The 19,666-nt window shown below is 43.9% G+C and overlaps 1 protein-coding gene across 5 annotated transcripts in view; it reads left to right on the forward strand.

The window, feature by feature from the left end:
- Positions 1–1,196: 1,196 nt before the first annotated feature.
- The window catches only part of TMEM229B (transmembrane protein 229B), a 32,898-nt gene continuing 14,428 nt past the window's right edge, over positions 1,197–19,666 (forward strand). Inside the window, exons 1-2 of one of the 5 annotated variants that reach the window (XM_051791483.1) lie at positions 12,107–13,511; positions 13,784–13,867. The gene's annotated coding sequence lies outside the window, so the exon portion shown is untranslated. Of the gene's footprint in view, positions 1,248–11,500; positions 11,644–12,106; positions 13,512–13,783; positions 13,868–19,666 lie in introns of those variants that run through there. The other 4 variants (XM_051791482.1, XM_051791486.1, XM_051791481.1 and 1 more) reach the window with 4 other exon arrangements.

Below are 19,666 nucleotides of genomic sequence, written 5' to 3' on the forward strand. Positions count from 1 at the left end.
CAAGAGAGAACCAGGAATCCTTGTGCCTGCGAGAAAGAAAATGTGGACTGCATCAAGGGCCTGGGAAGACCAGAGAAGAGCCCAAAGTCAGTAGCTCCTTAGAAAAAGCAGGATGCTGGTTAAAGATGGGTCTCTGGGCTCAGGATCAATTGCCGTTTCTGAGTTGGTGTCACTTCAGGTTACCATTTTAACCCAGGATATGTTAATTTCTCTCTCTGTAAAGGGACAGAAATAAAAACCTCTCTCACTTCTGTCTGAAGACTATAGGGCACTTCAGAGGCACTAGCCAGCTACTCCTTACTGCAGAGAGCTGCTGTTACTTCCATTTTTTCAGAGGGAAGCCAGAGGTACAGAGGAGTCATTGGTTTGCTTGCAAACCGTGGTTCAGGACTGCAATCTCCTGATTACTAATGCCAAAGAAAGCCATTTTTTTCTTGTGTTCTTGTGCTGCCTAAGAGTTAATGTAGCCAGAGAAGGGATTTAAGTTTATTTTTACTGCTTATGCTTTATTTTCTCAATCCTCTTCCTCGGGCAATTTTCTGAATCTGAAGAGGTCCTTCTGGGTGGAAAAACACATTTTGCTGAGATTATGTTTCACTATTTTAATAGTGAAGCTGCAGACAAATACTTCTTTTGATGCCTATATTTGATTTCCTTCACTGCAGGGATGTCCTGTCGGCGTCCAGATCTAACAACAGGCGCGTGGGGGTTACATCCCTCAGCTAAAAGGGGTGGGGGTGGAGTGCGGCGATTATTTGCTTTTTTGTTCCGGATTTCTTTAGAGGAGTACGTATGAAGAACCGGTACCGCAGGCTCACCAGTCAAGGAGCGCTGTGCCACATCGTGTCCCCAGCCACAGCAAACACTTCATGCGTTTGGGGAGCTTTTTGGGCAGGGTGTTCCCGACGCACACCTGAGCACACACCGACAGGGTCCGGTTCTCTCGGGGGACGGGTCCCTCCCGCGGGTCCCTGCCGTGTTCGGGCTCTCTCCCCCCCACTGGCCTCAGGAGGGGCCCCGGGCCTGCGGACCGAGAGGAGCAGCTGCCCCCCGGCTGGCGGGCGCGGGGCCAGCGCGGCGGCGCGGGGGAGGCAGTGCGAGGCAGTGCGGAAAGAGTTAAGGGAAGGTGGCGGGGCAGGCTGGCTGTCGGGAGCGAGCATGTGCAGATTGAAACCGCATCCATACTACGGGCGAGTGTCACTGGCACACTTCACCTCCCGCCGGCCGCGGGGCACCCATGGACACCGGTGAGGCCACGAGCCGCGGCGCGGCCGGCCGGGCGGGGGGGCCGAGCGGCGGCACCGGCAGCTGCCCGCGGTCGCCGCTGACCTCACGGCCGCCCCGCCGGTGGGTGCGCGGGGCCCGCGGCGGCCTCCCCGCAAGCCGAGCGGCGCGGGCGATGCGCTGCCCGGGGCGGAGGGCGGGGATGGCGCCCGGCGCCGTTGGTTTCGGTTTCTGGCGGCGGCAGGGCCGTGCCGCCCCCGCCGGGCGGGCGCCGGCCGGAGGGAGACAAAGGCGGGCGGAGAAGCACCGGCCTCCCCGCCGCCGGCGGGCCCCGCGGGGCCACCGGGCATCGCGGTGTCGCCCCCTCTCGGGGAGCGGCGCTGCTCCCGCAGGCCGGGCCCTGCCGCCCGCGCAGCCCTTCGGGGCGGGGGCGCGGTGCGTGTCGCGGGGGTTTTGCTTGGGAGCCCCCGGCCCCGGCTGCGAAGTTCTCGGGGCTCTGGGGGAGCAGGGTGGAAGGGTTGTTGAAATCGAAGGTGCTTTTCACTGGAAAGTGCCTTTTTTGACAAAAGGAATGTCTTGAAACATCTTTTTGTATTGATTGCAGCAAAACTTTATTCCAGGAAAGGGGAAATAGTTCTGAGGCAGCCCAGCATTTGCAGAGCAAAACTGGGAGGTGGAGGCTGGCTCTGGTCCGTTCAGTGACTTACCAGCAACCTTGTGAATGACTCTTGTGTGTAAAGACCAGAGATCAGGGATACAGATAATACAATCAGCTAAAAAATGAGAGGTTTTCCTTTTTTTTAAAATTTAATCTCAGGATATTCGCTGTTATTCAGTTTCTGGTATGGAAAAATATTCAGAATAGCTGAATTTTGGCAAAATAGAAAATTTGATTTCTCCTGTCTGCCATTTACGCTGGGGTTTTGAAAATTGTCTCTAGGATGCTTAGGAGCAGGGATCCTGGGAGGCTGCTCTGTCTCACTCATCTTGAGCTGGAGCATTACACTGGGACTTCCTAGAGAGCGTTTTGCATTGCTGGTCCAAAACTACTGGGGATGTACAAACTTGTTAAGCCTCCTAATTACACAGCAGACGCAGTAAAACTCTGTTATGTCAAGTACTTCATATTGTTCTCTGGCATTGTTTGTTTGACAGGTTTGTCCTGTTTCCCTCTTAATTCTGCAAAAAAAGCAGTCCCTGCAGGAGCTGATTTTTTTTGCAGGCAGGGTGGTAACAGCTCCGTGACTGCCAGAGCTGTGTGCGATGGGGATTTGCAAGAATAGATTGCCCAAAGAGCTCCGTTCTGGGGTTTCCAGGAACACAAATGCAATAATAATATATGTACAGCATCAGCTAGAGATGGGGCTAGCTGCCCTTTGGTGGTAAATAGAAAGTCATGGAAACAAAAACTACCATAAATTATTAGGAAACACAAAAGGAAGACTTATTGACATGGAATCCTTAATGCCTGTAGCCTCTTCCAGCCAACACTGAGGAAAACTGTAGAAAGTCTGTAAGGTACTCTGATGCCTGTGACAAGTCCTGAAGGTCCTTCCTGAATCCCAGTGCCTAGGCCCTGTGAGAAGGTATGACCTCTTCCATGCAGGAATGTTGGTTTTTCTGTGTTAGTTGACAGCAGCTTGCTACTGTGGATAATTAAGATTGTTCACTTAGTCTGAAAGTAGGTATTTTCTCCCTGAGAAATAAATGCTTTTTGTGCATGTATCTGAAAATTTTTTAGTTCTGTGTTGAGGCCCCACTGAAGAACATGGGTGTCTCCCAGTTTGTAGAAGGGGACACTGAGGTACAGGCATTTCACAGGTAGATGTCAAATTGAAAGACAAGAGTTAACTCCAAATAATTTGGTTTAACTAGTAGCTATAGCAGCTTCCTAAACAAAGATCAGCTGAAGTGTTAACAAGCAGCTTATTCAATGTTTGTGAAACATCCTGAGATCCTCTGATCACAGGCGTATTGAAGAGGGGGGATAGCATAGTCTAGTGGAAAGGAAATGGAGGGACAAGCAGATATTGAGGTAGTACTGCTTGTGACTGTATAACTTCTTGCTGAGGCTCTGGCAACACATCCATAGACTTGGTCGGTATTGCTGTTCCCACTCTGCTGCAGGCTGATGGTGCAGGAAGAAAACAAGCTGCTTCCTTGAAGAGTTCAAGCCTTGGCATTCTTGTGGCAAGATCCTGTGGCAGTTTACGAAATTGTCAAGGGGGTCTAAAACAAGAGGTATGGATAGCATAGACATGTGGGTTGAGGGTAACCTAGATCTCTGCATCCATATGGAGGTAATACTTGGTAGTGGGGACTCTGCAGTTTCACTGACAATGTCATAATGAGATGTGATGCCAAACAGGGAAAGGCAAATTTAACCTTGAAGGGAGATGCAGGCTTCTGACTTTGAGTGTGACAGGAAGAGGTTTTTGGGTAAGGTGATGAACTCAATAGCAGTGGAGCCTTTAAATTAAGATATCTTTTTACAATCTATGCTTTAATTCAGCATCTTGGAGAAGTCCTAAGGAGTGAAGATGTAGGGATCCCTTTGGCCTTGTAATTTGTAAATCTGTTTATTCCCACACATCAAGAGCTGGGAAGAGGAGTTGTTTTCCAGCGTCATAAATGTGCTTCTAGTGCCTGACCACTTGGTTAAGACAATGACTGTCCTCAGGAGATCAGGTGTTTCAGGGCTGCTGGCAGGCACTGCATTGTGTCCAGGAAGGGTGTTTCTTCTCATGGTGTAATTAGCCAGATTAATTTAATTTTTGCCTTCCCCCAAAGCATTAGAAATGAACTGAAACCGGGGACTAAGCATACCAGGAAGAAGGACGTCTGGGGGGAAAGTGGGGGAGAGGGAGAGGAGACTGTGTACTCTTCCTGAGTCGGGGGAAGACCCCCAACTTTTTGCTATCTTCACGTTTTGTTTGTATCCTCAGAATTGTAGCTATTGCAGAATCTGGGGCCAGGCTTTGTAGGTTTTCTCTTTGCAGCATGGGATCAGTCACTAAAGGTCATCTGTGTGACACTCATTTGAACAGTCCTTTGCCAGTTTTAGACTTGCCACCATAGCTGTGATGTGGTTTTTTGTGCTCTTTGTTTGTGGTATGCACATCTAATCTCCTTAGACTAAAGGACTTCTGTCCTTATCCAAGTTGCTGAGCTGTGTTGCAAGAAACTGCATGAAATTTTAATAAAATGATATGCAGGAGGTTTGACTAGGTTTTAGGCAAAGGAGTCCTTTCTGTTCTTAAACTGACAGTGAATAGAAGTTTTTCCTCATGGAAGATGATTGGAAAGCATCCTGAAAAAGCTTCTAAAAAGGAGAAGTTTAATATATTGGGGAGGCTTGAAGAGTGGTGGCATAGAGGAGACCTTTTTGTTCTGATGAAATAATAGAAATAATGGGAGATGTTATTGTTGCAAATTGTACCTTTGTCTTCAACAAATGCCATGTTTAAGAAAACAGAATTAAGTTTTGTTGTTTTGTTTTGTTTCTTTTTTCAGTCTCAAGCAGCCTGCTATTACATGGTAAGAGGAGAGGTAATGATGTGGCTAATTAAAGGGCAGCAGTGCTTCATTCCTTAGAGCTTTTTATTCTGTGGAAAATGGGTCAATTACTTAGAGAAATTGTTTGCCAACAGGAGGCAGGAAAAGCCTTTATGCCCACTCCTCACCTTCCTTTTGTGAGAAGCACTGCCTACCTCCATAGCAGTTGCAGTACCTTACTAAGCTTTCAGATGTCAGAGCCATGTCCTGCAGATGGGGAAATGATGAGCAAACTTGTATGTGGTGCCTTCTGTTCTGTGTGTGCCTGTCTAGCTGCAAATGAAGCAGTGTCCAACAGTGTTCCTGGGTTGTTCCTGGGGTGATAGAGGTGAAGTTGAACAATACAAGTGGGAGTTCTGATTCAAAACAAAATTTGCTTAAGGTGAAAGGTGAAGTATGGCATATTTCCTTGCTTCTTTTGAAATAAGTTTGATCATCTAGTTAGCTAATGTTTTCCAGCACAGAAGGTATTACCTGCTTGTGGCTTGCTTGGTACAGGTTTGTAAATGATCCCTTTTTGCTTCCCAGATCTGCTTCCTGTATGTGTTTTAGTATTCTCTGATGACTTTATCACCTGACTATGTTGCTTGCCCTTAGCTCTACAGGCTCAGGTGTAGACTGGGTGGGGGAGTAGAGGGCTGGTTAGCCTTGTACGTCAGAAATAAACTGGTCTGCTTCTCACATTTCTGTGATGATACGTGAGGCAGGAGTATGCAGATGGTTCCTGAGCTCCTAGGTAGGGTGGTTGTGCAGGCGACTACAAGGAGTCTTGAAAGAAAGCCAGACTGGGCAAAGGCTTTGGCTCTGCAGGAATAGATTACCAACATCTGTGCCAATTTGGAACAACGCTCTCTTTCTGGTTAGTCAGAGCCCTACATTCCTGGTTGTAAATGATACACCCAATAATGTCTAGTGTGAACCAGAGTCTATGCACCTCACAGTCCAGCTAAAATGAGTGTAAAAGACTTTGCAGGTACATGCTGCTCTTTAACACATCCTTGGAGGCAGCTAGACTGCTTTAGAGGTTGGTTTGTAGGCATATCTGAATGAGCATACCTATCAGCTACTATGTCAGAAGTGTCTAATGATTGCATAAAAGAGGGAAGTGTTTTATGTTACCCTTTTGTTTTGTTCTGGATTTTTATTGGTGTCAGTGCACTAGAGTTCACCACAACCTTATTTCAAAACTCCCCCGCCCTCACATGCTTCTGTCAAAGCTGGATTAAATGACTGAGGGAATCTTCCCTACCACAAGTGCTGCTGTCTTGCTTTCATTGCATAAGATCCAAGCATTAGTAGTCACTAGGTAAGTGTTTATATCATAGCCTGGTGAAGCTGCTGTTTGACTCCTTCCTTGCTGGATCTTTGCTCTCAGTTGTGCCATATACTGAAGGTAGCCTGTATGAAAAATTTCTCTGGAGTACCTTTCTGTCCTGTTTTCTCTGATTCTGCTGGGAGCATGAGGATGATGAAGTACTTCTGAAGGGGGAAGCTCTCTCTTTAGTATGGGTAGCTGTGGCATAGTGCTGTGTGTACTGCCAAGTGCCTTCTGGGGATGGGGAGTCTGTTTTGATTTTTTTCATTGTGAATACATGCATATGCTGGTGGAGCCAAACTCATTTGGCTCCAGCAGCCTAGTCTGGGCTAAGTCTTGGCTGTGGCTGTGCCTATTCAGAGCTCTCGGTGAAATAGTTTGTCTCTGCTTATGGCAGAGTATGCCTGATGATAGTGGTATATTTGGCTGTTTCCTCTCCTGCTAACCAACATAGGAAAGCCAGGACACTTCCTTAACACACGGGACACTTTGACCCATGTATTTTCTTTGTATTTTTTATCAGCAGAGGTTTATGGTAAGGATGCTTTCCAGTAAGTTCTAGAGAAAGAGTTATTTCTTTTTGTCATTTCTGGTATTTTCAAGATGTGTACAGTTTCCCCTAGTGGCATGATACATACCATGTGATTTGGTTTATTTTGATCCAGCAGTTCTTTCCAAGGCAGATCTCACAATTAATCTTTTAATTGGAAGTGGACTTGCACAAGAGCTGCAGGATGTAGGGCACAGTTTATAAAAATGCCCGAATGTCTACTATGAAGAGAGGAGCTGCTGTGAAGGTAATGTAATGATTCTTCAGCAATGTTGAGCTTGGCTATTGTTGCTTTTGGTTTTCCTTTGCCTCTTAATACTTTACCATGGAGATGAGATATTGAGTTTCCAAAACATCAGCCTCAGCCACTTGAGCTGACAGAGGTTAGCATGGTATTTAAGAGCACCCTGAGCAGCTAAGCACTTTCCATTCTATGCAATGGAACGCTCAGGTGCATATATAAAGGCGGCAGTTCCTTATGTTATATTATATGCCACATAACCTGTGGATTTACAAAAGGTTTACTTCTAGAATCTAAGTCCTCCTGTTATATAATGATAGCCTTTTGGAAACAATGCCTCACTTTAGTGTTTTTATTATAAAGCGTTACTGCTCACCAGAAGGGCAATTAAACGCTTACTTTTTCATAGATTAGCTAGAGTGTAATTTGTTTTCAAAGATCAGATCAATAACTAGAGCATGTTGATTTCTAAAAAGGTCATGCATGCACATTTTCTGATTTCCCTCTGATTTTCATGGTACAAACTCCAAGAGCTGCGATAATGCTTAGTACTCCAAGTTGGGATTTGCTGCCTTGTGTGTGGGGTGGTGGGAGTAGGTTTTTGTTTTCTTTTTTTCTTTTCCCAGCTATATATCAGACACAGAAGGTGGGAAAGTGTCCCATTCTGATGCGAAAAATGTAGTTTTCTTGGTTGGAGATCCTTGTTTGAGAAACAAGGACTGGACAATGTCATGACAATGATGAAAATTTGCTATGCTTTGGACCAGGGCTTAGCAACATTTGGGGTATTAAAAAGCTGTAAGTGCTAACACCAGCACTTCCACTGCATCTTTCATTTGAGAATCTCTCTATTCTTAATAAATTTTCACTGTGTCTCTGTGAGGCTGGTATTATTAGTGTCATTTTGAAGACAAGTAGATATAAAATGCTTGTATAAGCACATTCAGCAAGCCAGAAAAAGGCAGGAATAAAAATCAGGAATACTAATGTTTCAACTTGTTTTTGAGGTACAATCTTGTACTTTTTTTTTTTTTTTTTTTTTTTTCAGAAAATAGACTCAAGGAATTAATTTTGGTAGCTTTTTTCTCCCCCTTTTTTTCCCATTGGGTTAGGCTGCATAAAAGTGAGACGTTATTATGCAACATATCTAAGTGTGCATGTGATACTTGAAAAAATGGTAATCAGATAAGTTGCCAGGCAACAGTACCCTGCCTTCAATTACCAAAAAGCCAATGAGTGTGGTTTCATGATGTAACATGTGCTCTCTACTTCTTCATAAAGAAAGTGTAGGTGGAGTTTTGTAAGAGTTGCTCCTTTTCAACACATCTCCTGCTTAACCTGCCATATTGCAAGATCAGATTTGACACCAGTTGTATAGAAAGGTATTCACAGAACCCGAAATCAACAACAACAAGTTAGATGAGCTCTTAAAGATAATGAAAGGTACGTGAATAAATATGAGTAAATAACCATCCCGTCCCATAGCTCATTCTTGGGACTGTGAAAAATAAGAAAACGCACAAGAGATTTATGTTAAAAGGTAGATGGCAGGAATACATGGCAAGCTGTGAGAAGTCTTAAAATGTTCAGAGTGGCCCATTGGCCCAAAAATGTTGAGAGCCATGGTAATGCATGAAAACATGAATGTAAACCCAGCTGGTTCATTTTGATTGCCTTAGCAGGAGCAGAATGAAAGAAACATAAGCAGGGATGAGTGTACACAGAGGAAAAAAAAAAGCGAGACTAATAATGTCAGACAGATCTAGCAGCATGAGGGAATTGGATTGTGTGTTTGTTTGAAACCTGAGTTTAATTTTTTTTTAAACAGGTTGCAAGATAGCAACAAAAAATAAAGACTCTTCGTGGTTATTTTAAATGCATTTTTGCTTTTGGCAGTAAATAGCCACAGAAGCATTTGCAGATACTGTAGTTGTATGGGGATGCCACGCATCTGCCCAAGCCTCTTCAACTACTGGGTGGTGGCATGGCCTTTGAAAGAAATCTGAACCTCTGGAGGTCTAATGTGCTTCTTGGGGCTTTGACAGAAGTTTGGAGTAGAGACAGGGGACCCACCTGGATGTATCTGGGAAAGGATGCACATAACCTTGGAAATCACTTGTTTTCCTTGAGTAACTGCAAGTTTTTGCTTTCCAGAGTTGGTTTTTCAATTATTTTGTTGTTGTTGTTCCAGAAGGAACAAAAGATATTTTCATTTCAAGAGGTGGGGGACTGTGTAGCAGTGCATGCCCCAGGTGTCCCTCTGAGGTAGTTCAGTCCAGTGTAGGAATAGGTTCAAAAGGCCTCATCAAAAGACATGGTGGGACTTCATTTAAAAGGGAAATCTGCATCACCCTCTGTGCAGGTCCTGCCAGAGCAGGATGAGTTTCTGAGAAGACACATGCTCACTTTCTATTTCCAAATTTGGCACTTTTCCCCCAGAAGAATCCCAGATAAGTCATGGAGCAATGTTGTGACTTGGTTTCTTTGTTGGACAGCTGGATAGGTGCATGGATCCGAGCTTTCTTTTTAGAGCCCTGTGGAAATAATGAAGTGTAAATACTAAAATAGACAGTTGAAGGGACACATTACTAACCAATTTCTAGTCAGGAATTTGCTTTCCTTTTTGTTTGTTTGTTCTTTGTATTCTCATTTGATGAGCACTACTGCTAAATTATGCTCATGTGCAGTCCCCAGCCTGCTGACACGAGGAATGTTGGTGTCTATGTAAGAGGAACAGTCAGAACATGGGCAAGTTTTGGGAAGCCTGAGGTTTTAGGTTTTAACTATTTTTATATAGGTAATTGAATGGTCACACTGCCGTTGTTGGGAGTTTGTTTGTTTTTTCCCTCTACGATAAACATTACACATTTTTAATCATTAGTATTTTTACAAAGAAAGTTCATTTATATACAAAAGGAAAAACAAATCCCCTTTTCTGAACACCTTAAGCTTTGTATTAATCAGGTGAGCTTTAAGGTTGAACCTTTCTCTTCAGCTCTACTGCTCTGCTCATGTGTATTATGACATAGTCTTTGCTAATGAAGATTTTCTTCAATGAGTATTTTCTTTCAAGTGCAGATACATGTGTGGCTAAAAGTATAGTTTATCAATACTTGGAGTTCATAGAAATGAAGTATTTTGTGAAAGAGGAACTTCTTGCTGCTAAGTGGTGTGTTGTGAGCCAAATCTGGGAGGTGATACAGCTGAGAACTAACAGCCATTTGGGTAGCATGGGTGTAGCATTCAGATGGCTGATGAGTTCCTTGATCTGGTTCCAGGTGAAGCCCCATGGATGGCCTGAATGCCCATGCCAGGAAAAGGGGTGAATTGAGTGGAACTGCATTGTCCTAATGTTAGATTGGCCTGAAACCTTTTGTAATGTTCATATTTCTTGTTGAAGGAGTTGGGAGTGTGTTGCAATTGCTTATTTTGTATGAGTTTGTTCTTCAGTCTTTTACTTATCAAATTATATACACGTATATCTGACTATGTAAAAAACATTCTCAGTGTTCTTGTGATTCTAGGCAAATGCTTTTAAAAATTTTGTTTGCATGTGTCTGATAAAGAGTTCAGTAGAAACCTATATCCAATGGTGACAAAATGCGTATAATGAAAATAGATAACATTCAAATAACTTTTAGGAACATCAAAATGACAGTAATTTATATCAAAGCTAGATAACAAACAAGTTCTTTCCCAGTCTGATATACAAATACCTAGCTGTTGAAGTAGAAACTAATTCTCATGATAAGAGAGACTCCAAAGTAGGTGCAAGCCTTGGTAGATAGACAGTAGGTGCTAAATGTGTCCCTATAATACCCATGTTACATTGATTTAATTAGTGGTTTTATGCTATTCATTGCTCTGTTAATCTTGGTGGGAAGGTTTTTTTGGGAGGATTACTTATTTAATCTGCATTTTTAATTGGAGTGTTTTTGTAGTACAGTATCATGTAAGTAAAAACAGTGTAGGTGTGGTTTTTGTTTTGTTGGTTTTTTTTTAAGAAAACATTTCTCTTGAATTCCTCTTGTACTTTGGTGCTCAAAACCTCTGAGATTCAGTAAGATAGTGTGAAGAGCTCATTTGTTACACAGTCTGATGCGAGTGTCCTTGCTTTAACTTCTTCATATGCAATTAATCCAGAAAAATGCTAGGTATAGACAAGTACTTGGATTTTAGGGAGGCAAAGTTAGGAGAGAGAGGGTGGGGGTGAAAAGGAGGCTTACTTAAAAAATTGAGGGATTGGCTGGGAAAACAGAGATAAAGTAATTTCTGACAGACCCTTGAAGGGTTAACTGAGACCTTGGCTGACATGGGGTAGCAGTGAAACTTTGGTCACTGGCTCCAGTGAAGTTGCTCCATGTGTTTGCTGTGGCTGAAGTGAAGAGTAGAAAGGCTCAGCCTCACCAGAGGAGAGGCAGCTGTCAGGGAGCTGCCCTGGGCAAGGGATCTGCAGGCTCTGAAGAAGTCAGGTCTTCCAGGGCCCAGTGTACTGGAGCTAAGCTATCCACACCCATAGCTCTTTCAGTGTTTAAAGCCTCTCTTGCATTGTGCTATGTTAAGATTAAACTGTACTTCTTTGGTTTAGGAAGGCTGTCTGGTTGGTGTATTAGCTGTTGGTCACATACACCTGGTCTGAAAGCGACTGGCGTCTGAAACACCTTGGACCTGCCAAAGGCAACCTAGTCTACCTGTGGATGCTGTGAACTAGGAGCTGACCAAAAAGTGGGAGAGCTCCAGGATCCGTCCCTGGAAAAGGTAAGGTCTGGAGGGTAAAACTGGTTGGACTGCACTTGTAGACCAGAAGAACAGAGCAGTTCTCTGAGTACAGAACTGACCGCATTGTAGATGAGACTTTGAAATTTAAGTATGTAGACTGTGAAGTTATTTCCTTCGGTTTAGACTACAGGTTGTTTTCTAGAGGTGTAAAATCTCCATTTGCATACATCACCCTTGTTTTCTGTTTACTTTGAGTCACATCATTCTGATTGCTTGTAGTTTATACTGCCAAACTTTTCAGTGTTATTGTCTCTTTAAAACCTCACACTCTGTTAGCCTTAGGCAGTTAAAACAATCAGGACAGTGGAACAGTGTCTCTGAGCTAAACCAGAGCAGTAGGTAAAGAACTGAGGGTTGTTCTCTCCTGTAAAAGCACAGGTGTGAGTCGGATGATGAGGAATCTATTCCTGGCCCTAACAAGCAGTGCAGTCTCTGCACCTGATTCACCAGTGTGTTACTCTACTAATCTTTTTAGCCTCATCTTGCCACTCTCTTGAGTGCTGTGGCAGTCTGTTACATTTGCACAGACTGCATGTAAAATGCTATCAAATTGAAAGGATGAGAAAACTTGATATTGATTCTGGTAGATGAGCTGGACATTGTGGGACCAGAACAACAATCTCCAGACCCTGCAGCATTTTTTGCACGCTCTGTGTGTCTGCAATATGTGGTGTGGTGCCCTCGCAGGATGTTAATCATGCTCTGATCCAGCATGCCCAAGGGTTCAGGCTACAGTATTGTTTTCCCTATTGTAGATAAGGTTTCATGGGTGGGTTGTGCACAGTCCTTTAACTGAGAACTCGCTTTGAAAATATAGGTGCTACATGTATAAAATTCAGATACATGTAGCACCTTCCTCCCTCAGCCTGTCCTGTCTGTGGTGTCTCATTACCTTCTCTTGTGGTAGTGCCCAGGAGATGCTGCGTTGGGGTATTCTGTTGTTCCACTGTTGTAGGTATTCTTGCTGATAGACCCCTGTCCCTCTCTTAGACTGGGAAGGAGACCCAGTCAGCTGCTGAAGGAAAGCAGCAGACTTAATTGTGGCAGTGCTAACGGTGTGGATAAGCAGGGTCAGCTGCTGCCTCGAGCTCCAGCTGTGATTTTGCTGCCCATTGTGCAGCTGAATACAGGGCTTCAGTTGTTCATCAAGTGTCATCTGTTGAGCAGTAAAGTCCAGACCAGTGCTGCAAAGTTATGACAAAGCAAGTGTCAGCAGCTTCCCGAGAAGGCTGCTGGTGATGAACTGAGCCTTGTATGAGTCCAGCAGTTTTGTCAGTGATGCAGTCATGAGTATTTCTGAAGAAAGCTGTGTCTGGCAAGTGCTCTGCTGTATGGTACTAATGCTGTGAGTAGAGCAAATGCTGCTTCTTGCCTGCCCTCAGGAACCATCAAAGAAAGTGCAGAAGTCTCCTATTACTGTTATAACAAAAAACGGAGTGCCATATGGGCACATAGAAAACATAGATCCATTGGCAGCAGAACAAGACTATGAATTATTCATTCCTCCAATGCCTCCTGTATGTTCCATCTACTCAGGCTGTTCAGGATGCTGTCTGCTGGAGTTGTAGACAGATCTGCTGCTAAAGTCATGGGGGCATGACCCTGCAGACTGTGATCACCACTCCGTTCAGCTTGTGCTTAATGAAACTGGCTTGGGCATTGTGACATGTTAAGAACATAGAAGTAACCTTTGAGCACCCCATGGGCTGTTGGTAGGAATTCTTGTAACACCAGTGAATCTGGAATGCATCTGGTAATGCCAGCCTGGAATTGTCTGTGAGGTAAGGGCAATGAGTTAGGACCAAGATGAAAGCCCTACCTGCTCTGGCCCATTATGCAAAGGGGAGGTAGGAGGGCTGCATCTTTTGTGTAGTATTGCTTTGGGTTTTCTAAGTGAACATATACTGTGTCACTTTGTTCCTAGCTCGGTCTTGCTGAGAAGACAAAGTGTCCTCTGCTAAAAGTTCCCTGAGCACAGGCAGCATTTTTCTGTCCATGCAGAGTGCTTTAGTGGAGAGGAGTGTATTTTTATGTCTGTTTGGGAACATGTGAAACACTTAGTTTTTCTCAACTCATTGACTAGTGGGCATTTTTCTGTGTAATGGTTGTCAATTGGCAGCTGAATGTGAGAGGCACTGAGGACTTATGAAGCTGCAGAGACTAAATTCTCCTCCAACTCTTCCATGAACTGCTCTGAGCTCAGGTAAGAGGTGCCCAGTGTGAGAGAAGGTGTTGCTGATGGTTTGTTCAGAGGCTGTTCTTCAGCATAAGATGCACATTTTTCCCTATTTTCCTTCTACAGCTTTTAGAGTTGCTCTTGGCTATTAGGCTTTTGCTGAGAGGTGTTCAGATTTTTAGTGCAGGAAAAGCTACCTGTAACTAGCAACAGCTGTAGAAATGATGGGCTTCTTAAAGGAAAAATGTAACCCTTGCATTTACAGCTGTCTTGTAATGTGCCCTACTCCATTTTGAGAGCACTTCAAATGTTCTTAAGAGCTTTGCGGAAAGGAAGAAAATGTAACTAGTCAAAATAAGACACTGTAACTTGTGTTCAGAACAGTTTTCAGCTTCTCCTTATGTCAGCTAGATGGATTTGCCCTAGAGTGAGTCACCTCTGGAGTAGTCCAGAAGCTGAGGGAAGGTGTGGAGGCTAAGATAAAATCCCAGACTGCGTTTGAAGAACCTCACTGAAAGAAGTGGTGAAAGCATCCAGGGGGAAGACTGCTGAGCTGGGTTTAGAGGTTGTGTAGGTTTCACAAAGAGGGCTGTCAAGGACGAAAGGCTTGCCTCTGAAGCAGGTAAAATGTGTTTGTCGTCCTGTGGTCTTGACCAAAGTAAGAAAGTGATAAACTGGAAGCATACATTTTTATTTTGTTTTTAATCAGTGAAAGAAGTAGACAGACAGAGCAGGCAATGGATTTGTGGTTTCCATAGTGATGTAGCTGTGGAAGCTTTTGTATGGCTGAGCTTTGCCCTCACTGCAGTCACACTTGAAGGCTATGAGTGTTCAGGGAAATGTAAATATACATCAAACATGGCAGTGGCTGAAAATGCAACTGCATCTTCATGATTTGTTATGTTTGCTATGTTATCTGAATATGTACATGTTCAGAAGCTCAGCTTATTTCTTCTTTATCTGAAACAGTGCATCAAACTATATTGATATCACAGTTCTTGCTGCGCCAGGCAGTGATACGTTGACCTTTGTTCTGGCTGCGCCAGGCAGTGATACGTTGACCTTTGTCCTTTGCTTTCTCTCCCGTACTTTCCCGCACATCCCAGAACACTGATTCCTGTGACTCTGCACCTACACTGATTTCACACAAGCACTAATCAGGAAATGTACACCTAACTCTTTCAGGGCATGCTAACTGATCAGAGTACCGCCTTGTGAAACTTGCAGAAGTGTACTTCCTGCTGTTCTTAGCCATCAACTTGCTTGTTCCTGTCATCTGACATTAAATCATGCTTTATTTTAATGGCCACTTTGAGCGTGTTTTAACAGTCAAAATACATGACCCTTGGAGAATATTTGCATATGGAGACAGCGGTTTATGACTGTGAATGGTTGAATTTAAGAGCCTTTTATTCTGGCTTTCAAAACAAGCTGGAGGTAGAATTTTTCAGTTTCTTAGAGATGAGATTACCAGTGGTAATCTTAGAGGCAGAGGAATGAAAATGTTCAATGTGAATGCTGGATGGATACATCAGACAGTTAGATGCCTGCTAGTCCTGCATACCCACTTACATAGTTTAGTCTTTGTGGTTCACGGGCATTTCTGCTTTGTCTTCTTCCATTTTACTGTAGTGGTGCTGGATGCTTCTCTTGCTGTCTCCCTAAACAAATCTCCCTTACCTTCAGCATTTGTTTTGCTTGTCTAATGGATGTAATGGGTCATCTGTTCCCTTTATAGAAAGGAACGTTAATTATTTTCAGAAGGCTAATTAGGTTGCTAATGAGAAGCTCTACTGCAGAAATATTACCTTTAATTACTCATTCTTAAGTGCTGTACAGAGAAGCTTATTGAATATGCTGTTAAGTACAAATTCTTGTATCTGGCTCAGAGATGCTCCTTCAGGCTCCCAGAAAGAAATACTTTGGTCAACTTGGGAATCTGTGTGACACAGATGACTGAGCAAATGAGATTGGTGCTGAGAGCTGCCTAGTCATGCAGCCTTTTGACTCAGTGTCAATTTTGTGCTTCTGTGACTGGCTGCAGTTGCTCTTTGTATTCCAGTTTTGCTTGATGACTTTTGTCGGTATTGGTAACCAATTGTGCTACTTGCCAAACCAATCTATAATTAGTTGCAGCCCTCACACCAAATAGTTTAGTCTAATTATCCAGATGGTAGCCAGAAGCACATAGAGGTGCAGTGACTTGTCCAAGGTCATGCTGCAGATCACGACAAACCTAGTAATAAAGCAGAGGTTTTGTCAGTCCTGTGTTAGTGCACTGCACTGTTTGGCCCCTTGTGTCTCTCTTAGGGCCAGCAAAGCTCACAAGACTTGCATCAGTTTGGATATGGCTTCATGAGGCAGCACAGCTGCTCAACAACCCCATCCATGTATCTACCTTGGCACTGACTTAGGAAGGTCCTTTTGCTTCTCCATCTGAGTCCTGGCTTCTAGTTGCTTCACTCCTTTTTTTCACCCTTTGTTGTAGAAATCTCAGTGCCTTTTAGAATTGCCCTGGGAGAGCTACTATATTCTGAATGATGTTTTAGTACTCCCAGATGAGAGTTGGGGTGGATCTCTAACTTTCCCTGCTTTTTGAGTCCTAAGCCTTCATGAAGCTCTGCAGAAGAGCTTTGCTTTTTTGTAGCATCCCCTGATGTCCAGTCCAATTCCTGAATCCGCTCTTAGCCAGACTCTTGGAATTCTTTACACACGGTGGCTCTACCAGGGAAAATGGTGGGGGAAGCCTGCTGAATGGGTGCCGCTTCCATAAGAAAATGCTCTTTATGCTTTTATATACTGATCATTGTAGACCAGTAGGTCTATAGTAGGAGAAGGAAGGAAGATCTGTCAGTGTCGTGGATGCAGTGCAAAACTTCATATGTTGTACTGTGCTGTATAAGTGTCATTAGTGTAGGTGACTCTGAAAAGTGACTTAGACATAAGAAATACCCAAGAAAACTATTATCAGCATGGGATGGCAAAGTCACCCTCCATTACTCTTCGGGAAGAGATGTGGACTGCTAGAACTTGTATCTGTGCTCCACATATGCAGCACTGTCTTGGCTGAGGCATGTTCATTTAAAAGTTCACTTTGCATATGTAGCATTCATGTCTTTACAGCTTTGGGAACTCTGAGAGACAGTGAAGGTACAACAAAGCAAATTGGTTAGCTGCAGTAGGTTCTAAGTTAGTACAAGCCTACGCACAATGAGGATGCTTAAAATGTTAACACTTTGAACACCTCGGCATTGATATGGACTGTTGTGCAAATAGAAGCTTATGTGTAATGTGATGGGTTTGTTGTTGCATGTGTCATGACTAGTTATTATGGAAGGATATTTAGATTGCTTTACACATGGCAGGAGATAAAAACGTAAGTTCTTACTCATCCTGCCAACAGTGTATTGCTTAATACTTTGTGATTGTCATAGAAGTCCTTGCATGCTGCAGGTTTGTGTACCTCTAAAAAGGAATGGACAAGCTGACCAGAATGTGTAGCTCCAGGACTACCAATAGTAGATGCACAATTCAGGCATGAAATGACAGCCCTTAAGCATCTTACATAAACAGGGACAAGATAACATATGGTGCCTCTCTGGATCCATTTGCTATGGGTCACCTGATGCTCTGTTTGTTGAGCAAATTTTACAGATAGTTTTAAAAGAATTTAGGGTTTGGGGTTTTTAAAGAGGGTTATTTTTTGGTGGCCAGTGTGAGCAGTATCAAACCATTTTACTTAAAACGGAGGACTTCTTTTCTAGTCTTATCACAAGACAGTTCCCAACACACAGATGAGAACTGGCATCTCTGTCAACTGGCATTTTGCCCAGAGGCATGAGGTACTTATTGTTGCCCTGAAGGAAAGCAAGATAAAGAAAAAAATCTTGTTTGATAAGACCTGAAATTACCCTATGTAACCGCAAATATTTCACCCAGGTGAATAAATCACTGTTGTAGTGTAGAGTGCTTTAAGCACCTCTAAGTAGTTACTGGAAAGATGCAGGAAAGGTAGCATCAGGAATGCTCAAACTCCACTTTTGTCTTCAGGATGTGCCCATCTCTAGCTACCTTCACAGGATCTAGTAACTACAAATGGGAGCCTCTAGGGAGACAAAGCTTGTAATGAAGTTGCCTTTGTTAAGTGCCTGAAATTAATTTGGGCCTCTGCATGTGTGTGTGTGTGCATAATATGTTTATATGAAATTAAAAAGCTAGTAAAACTGTGCCATACAAATAATTAATTTGTTAGAATGGTATCATATTCCAGCAATAGTGTAAGGCAGATCACTGGAGGCTGAATCTCAGCAAACAAGTCACTGTCCGAGTTGCATTTCAGTCAGTGAGAGCTCAGTGTCTGCTCAAAGGGGGGATCAGCTCCTCACTGCTTTACTAGCAACTGTGCCTCCTAAAATAACAACCAGTTGTTTAGAGCATATCTTTAAACTTTTCATGAGATGGCAGAATGAAAGCTGAAAACATAAGTTGGGAATTAAAGGCATCACAAATGAAGATCTGGGCAGAAAGTCCCTGCCAATAAATAACGTGACCCTGGGAATGTCCTGCCTGTTTGGAAGCTCTGTGGCCAATCATTAAAAGGGCAGGACACTCTTGTGTGATTCAGGACAGCCAGCACAGCTTGACCAGGGACAAGTGCTGCCTGACCAACCTAGGGGCCCTCTATGACGGAGTGAGTCCATCAGTGGACAAGGGAAGGGCTGCAGATGTCATTTTTCTGGACTTCTGGAAAGCCTTTGATGTGGTCCCCCACAACATCCTTCTCCCTAAATTGGAGTGACAAGACTATTTGGTGGTTAAGAAATTGGTTGGATGGTCACATCCAGAGGGTAGTGGTCAATGCCTCAGAGTCCCTATGGACTTCAAGGAACAAGTGGTGTCCCTCAGGAGTCCATACTGGGACCAGTGCTATACTCTGTCCTCGTGAGACCCCACCTGGAGTACTGCATCCAGCTCTGGGGTCCTCAGCACAAGAAGGACAGGGACCTGTTGGAATGAGTCCAGCGGAAGGCCACGAAGATGATCCAAGGGCAGGACCACCTCTCTGCCTGGAGAAGAGAAGGTTCTGAGAAGGTAACCTTACAGCACCTTCCAGTACCTAAAGAGAGCTGGAGAGGGAATTTTTTACAAGGGCATGTAGTGATAGGCCAAGGAGTAATGGCTTGAAACTGAAAGAGAGTAGGTTTAGATTAGATATTAGGAAGAAGTTCTTCACTGTGAGGGTGATGGGGCACTGGAACAGGTTCCCCAGAGAAGTTGTGGATGCCCCATCCCCGGAAGTGTTCAAGGTCAGGTTGGATGGGGCCCTGAGAAACTGATCTAGTGGGAGGTGTCCCTGCTGATGGTGGGTGGGTTGGAACTGGATGATCTTTGGGGTCCCTTCCAACCCAAACCATTCTGAGATTCTGTGATTTTTGTCCCCGCTGTCTAAATACGAAAGGACAATTACATGGTAGCTGGGTAAAGCCTTAGGTTACAGTTCAATGAAAGGAAGCCAGTTGAATTGACCATCCATTAAAAGTCCTCTACTGCCTCTGGATGAGACTCCAGGATGGCAGGTTTGCCTCCATGCTGCAGAGTATGGCACAGCCCTGGTTGTTTTCCTTTCTGGTTGTGCTTGCTAGGCCCCCAGACACTCTCAGCTGAGAGTGTCCTGTGTTTCCTAGCATTCAGCTGCTGGGCTGCCACGAGACCTCAAAAAGCCTTTTCTGGGAACCAGGTGAAGTCTGTTTAGCTCCGTATTCCCTTCTCTGCAAAGAATAAATGCAGTATGGTTTTCTAAGGAGATGTAATCTGTTTTGCTGAATC

The sequence above is a fragment of the Manacus candei genome, unplaced genomic scaffold (genome assembly GCF_025592945.1).
Source record: "Manacus candei isolate 608988 ecotype Guabito, Panama unplaced genomic scaffold, ASM2559294v1 h1tg000033l, whole genome shotgun sequence".
Taxonomy (NCBI): Eukaryota; Metazoa; Chordata; class Aves; order Passeriformes; family Pipridae; genus Manacus; species Manacus candei.